General features: G+C 40.7%; 1 long non-coding RNA gene across 1 annotated transcript; it reads left to right on the top strand.

Annotated features, from left to right (window-relative positions):
* The first annotated feature begins 1,195 nt into the window (after nucleotides 1-1,195).
* On the top strand, nucleotides 1,196-2,903 carry LOC9267435 (uncharacterized). The gene is made up of 4 exons (XR_001547068.3): nucleotides 1,196-1,324; nucleotides 1,459-1,539; nucleotides 2,076-2,129; nucleotides 2,604-2,903. It is a non-coding gene; the product is annotated as an uncharacterized lncRNA (long non-coding RNA).
* The last annotated feature ends 2,352 nt before the right edge of the window (nucleotides 2,904-5,255 follow it).

Below are 5,255 nucleotides of genomic sequence, written 5' to 3'. Positions count from 1 at the left end.
TGTGCAAGAGGCATTTGATAATTGAAATTCAGTACGGTTTTTCACCCTTATACTGATGGTCAATCTGAGTGGACTATTCAAACTCTAGAGGATATGTTGGGAGGATCATTTGCCGCTTGTAGAATTTGCTTACAACAACATTTACCATGCTAGCATTCGAATGGCACTCTATGAGACACTTTATGGAAGAAAGTGTCGATCCCCATTGTGTTGGGATTCCATAGGGGAGAGAGCTGTTTTAGAACCCGATTGGGTTCAACAAACCACAGAACGGATAGCAGAAATACGAAAACACATGCTCGTAGCTCAAAGTAGGCAGAAGAGCTACGCTGATGTCAGAAGACGGGAATTAGAGTTTGAAGTGGGTGACCAAGTACTTCTAAAGGTATCTCCTACCAAAGGTGTTGTGAGATTTGGAACGAAAGGCAAACTCAGCCGTAGGTATATTGGTCCATTCTCGATAGTGGAAATAGCTGGAATCCTAGCGTATCGCCTCGAGTTACCAGAGTCCATGAAAGGTGTACATGATGTGTTCCATATTTCCATGTTGACAAAATATTTGAGAGACCCTGAACATCATATTACCGTAGAGCCGGTGACCATTGACCAAGATTTGACATTTGAGTCCCGTTCACTAAGAATATTGGAGGAATCTGAGAGGGTGCTGAGGCACAGAACTATCAAATATGTCAAGGTTCTTTGGACGCACAAGACCGAACGAGAAGCCACATGGGAACTTGAGACATAGATGCGGGAGAAGTAGCCAGAGTTATTCACGCCTGGTGAGTTATATAAGTCCTACCTATGAGTTCCTTTCCATACTTGTTCGAGGAATAACTGGACGAATTCGAGGGCGAATTCGATTGAAGGAGGGAGGAATGTAATACCCCGTGTTCTAGAGTTTGGTTGGGCGAATTCGAGGGCGAATTCGATTGAAGGGGGGAAGAATGTAATGCCCCGAGTTTCAAAATAGTATATTTCGGGGAATATTAGCACAAACGCCGTTCAATTTTTAAACCATTGTTCGAATAGGCGATCAGGAACCATGGATGCGTAGAGCTCGCCGAGTAGTGCAAAATAGACTATGAGTTTATAATAATCGGAGTCCGAATGAAGTACTGGTGATTAAATTAATTTGGGCCGTTCGATCTTCATCAGGATATCTATTTAACCAACTGAAAAAAAAAGAAAAAAAGAGAAAAGGGGAAGAGATCGATAACCCTGCAGCCGCTACAAACCCTAGTCGCCATCACCCCAATGGCTGCTGCGCCGTCGCCGCAGGTTCAGCCATCGCCGTCCAGCGCCACTCCTGCTCGACTCCTTGGTGAGTGTTGCCGCCAATCCTTGCTGCTGCTGCTGCCATCGATCTGATATGTATCCATGTTACGGCTGTTTCTGTTAACGTTCCTCGCTGCTGCTGCTGATGCTGGTCTGTTGCTGTGCTTCTGGAACGAACAGAGAGCAGGAGTTTCAAGAAGCAGGGAAAGCAGGAGAAAAGAAGGAAAAAGGAAAGAGAGGCAAAAGTTGGGGATTTTCTGGGTATTCACAAATTGATCTCAAATTCGATTTCTCCTCAGCAAGTGTAACTCCTCTTAGTCCATAGAAATACAATTTTCACGTGGGAATCGATTAAATTGCCGGTTCAGTGTTTTCTTAGTTGTTGATTATGGGCTAACAATAGTATTTTCAAATCTGGTATTAAACCATCGTGATTCAGGTTAGTTGTCATAAATAAAGTTTGTAGTCATCGTCGATATCTTTCTAACGCCGCTGGTTTCACTCAATTCCGATAAACGGTTTGGGAGAAACAACAAAAACAGTACTGCTGACCGGGTCTGGAAATCAGGACTCAACATGAAAGTGGTAGACAATTTTGTCTAGATGTCCGAAGTTATATTATTTGCTAGGTTCCATTAGACGGTTTGTACGTTACGTATAAAACAGTAATGGAACAGCTATAGGCTATTTAATACAAATCGGTAATAATTTATATGAACTGGGTTTCGATTTTAGTAAATATCCTTGTAACTATTATTAGTTAGATATAGTGGTTTATGCGTAGTTTTGCTCCACAGGTGTGGAGGGTTCCAATGTTGGAGGAGTTGAGTCGGATTATTGAAGGAGTTAAGGCAAGTACAAGATGGACTTGTGTGATAGATAAACTGTGTTACTTTATTTGGTTTCATTTATCCAATTATTATTCGAACCTTCCTATAATCAATTGTGTGATTTTAGTATTATGTTACGTATTCATATTTCACTTCATGTTCAAATTCACGACGTTATTCATGTTTCATTATTCTGGAAGTTTTTGTTTACATTATTCAAGTACCATGCGTAGTCATGGGAGTGCAATTTGGATCTTCATTCATGATCCTTGAGAAGCGCTGATCACGCTTGCTCGGCTTACCGGTAATGCTAAGAGGATATTCACACCTGCCCGGGAGGGAACTACTACTTTTTGCCTCCTTCCTTTTAAATTAAAGGAAGACAAATATTTCATATTGGTTTTCTTATTGCATTAAACCTGTGTATGTTTTACTAGTTCAATATTGTACTTGCTGAGTATTTTTACTCACTCTTGTATTTAATTTGGTTTTTAGGTACCTAATGATATTGATTGGCATGGGACGGGAGTAGCACCCTTGAACTACACATTATTATTGCACACTATTGAAATTTACTTTTAGACTATGTTTCTACTTAGCATAAGTTTTGCGTAGAACTTGTGAAGGTCATTTAAAGTTCTGGTCCTTATTTTCACGTGGAATTTGTGGAGATAGGATGGGTTGGATTGTGTGGTTTATATCGTTATTGAGTTATCTTGTAACTGCCTGTCATGGATGTCCGTACTTTTAGGTTACTCTGCCGAAATTTCTAATAATTTTGGGAGTTGGTGGTTTTTTTAGTGTATTTTGGTGTGGCACTCTAGGTATGTGGCTACCTGGGGTGTTACATTATCGATCGCTAAGGCGCAACACAACGTCTTGTACGGTTGTAGTCGGGTCGTCAACGTTTCTCCCAAATCGTAGTTATCTCAACTCACCGAAAGACCCTGAGTTCCACTCGACACTCAAGGCTGTTGTTTGGCCCGATCTTTAGGTGAGTTGAGATAACTACGATTTGGGAGAAACGTTGACGACCCGACTACAAACGTATAAGACGTTGTTGTGTTACGCCTTAGCGATCGATACACCTCTCCATGGGTTGTTGATCTTGCCGGTGCAAATCAACACTATTCCTGCAAGCAAATCGAAGAAACAAGCAAGAACAAGATAAAAACAATCTGATATTGCAAATAGGAATTTAATACAAATGATAAGTTGGGGTTCCGAAGAACAAGCAGACGGACGGTCTAGCCGACACGCGTGCTGCAAGCAAGTAGTAATGGCTAAACTTTAATCTAACAAAACCCGAGAAACCCTGAAGGGGTAGCTAGCTATTTAAGGAGGTGGGAGGATGACCAAAGGGACCCTAGGGTCATGATCCACCTGGTTGGGGCGCACCCCACATGGGCCCCACTTGGGCCGGGGTCCCAGACGAAGTTTGGCGATGAGGCTGGATCCGTTGGAAAGAGGACTCCGAGGGCTTTCCATCAAGTACTCATGGGCCGAAAACGGAGGTCGTATGCAGATTCGGCGGCCGTTTGAAGTCAGCAGTGTAGCAGGTGGCCGAATCTGATTCCAGCACTTGGAGGATTTGATCTTGATATCATCTTGTTCTTTCATGATGTGAGCAATGGTTGTATCTGTAGTTGCTACAAAAATTGCAGGCAATAAGAAAATGAACTTCCCAGAATGCGAGAAAGTTATAGATTTCAATTGAAGTGCGCTTACTCAATGAGATGGATTCTAAGGACAACTCAAAAGCTGAAACATACAGCTGCTGCCCTGCCAAAGAGCACCTAAATGATGAGTCCAGACTCCAGACAGACAATATTTGCACTTTGCTTATGATGACGAGTGACTTTAGGGTTAGTGTAGTGTCCTTAAGACTTCTAGTTTCTATAGTTTACAGTTCTATTATTTGACGGAGCACATCCTTCTTACTCTTTTCTAGAACTTGATTTTAGAGTCGACGCTTCAGTTGATTTTTGGAAAATATCAACATTTGTGTTGACTCTTCATAGCAACAAATGTAGGATGAAACCATATACAAGATGATTTAAGCTTGGTCTTGGATATGATACCAAACCATTTTAGCATGATTTCAAGTAGGAATTAAAAAATTTCTGGTCTAGACACGAAATCAACAGAAAGGATAAATTGACATGCCATGAGCACAAAAGAGGGACCCTGCTACCTTTGTCATTACCCCTGTAGCATGCTTCTTCTTCCTCCAATAGCCGCCCATTCAATCTTCTAGCAAAGCAAGGATAAATTTTCAGAACTATTCAATCACTTTCACACATTTAAATTCCAGAGGCAGTGATTTCAAACACCTTGCAGGCAGCAGCCTTTTCAATCTTCATGTTGTTGCATCTACAAAAATATCAGGAAGCAAACACAAATTAGATGGAGTGACTCATAAAGGAAGATCAAGAGCAAGAGACATGGGGCTAGTGTCATGGCAGCAAAAGTTATAAGAGGCGCATCAGCAAACATATAACTGTTATTTAGACTGAAGAGCTCGTCCTACTATTGTCGATAGACTGATAAAATGATGGATATTGTCGATAGACAACAGCTTATAATAAAATCTAAGTTCTGTACAAAAACAACCATCTGTATTCTCTTGAGCATTATGGAGATAATTTTAATCATCTTTTGAGCATAAGATTCATCAAAAATTGCAATTTCAAAACAATTATTGAGCATAGCATTTGTATTGGTTTTACAAATTACAATACCTTGATGAAACCTCATAATACTTTCACTGTATAAGCATACACTCCTCATTGGCAGGAGGGGAACTGAAGTGATTTGTTCTGTCAGAAAAATAATCCAAGTATAATAAAAACAACTAATTAGGCAGTGTGCATCAAAAACCGTAATGACAGATGAATGGGTGATGCAAGAGCCTGCAGCGCCAAAAAAAAGCCCCTATTGTCTTAGAAACTTCTTTGCAACTTTGTTAAAATTGAGCGGCGATGGATTCATGTCAGTCACCAACAATAGCGCAACTGTTGTTTTCTAGCCTCTTGTAGCACTGTAGCATTTAAAAATTGGATTTAGTTGAAATATGCCAACAAACCCCATATGAACACAATGCTTGCATTTCACTCTAGGGTACTGCAGAATTTTCCAAATAAGTGA

The sequence above is a fragment of the Oryza sativa genome, chromosome 1 (genome assembly GCF_034140825.1).
Source record: "Oryza sativa Japonica Group chromosome 1, ASM3414082v1".
Taxonomy (NCBI): domain Eukaryota; kingdom Viridiplantae; phylum Streptophyta; class Magnoliopsida; order Poales; family Poaceae; genus Oryza; species Oryza sativa.
Note: the sequence above shows the minus strand (reverse complement) of the source record. Positions and strands in the feature narration are given on the sequence as shown.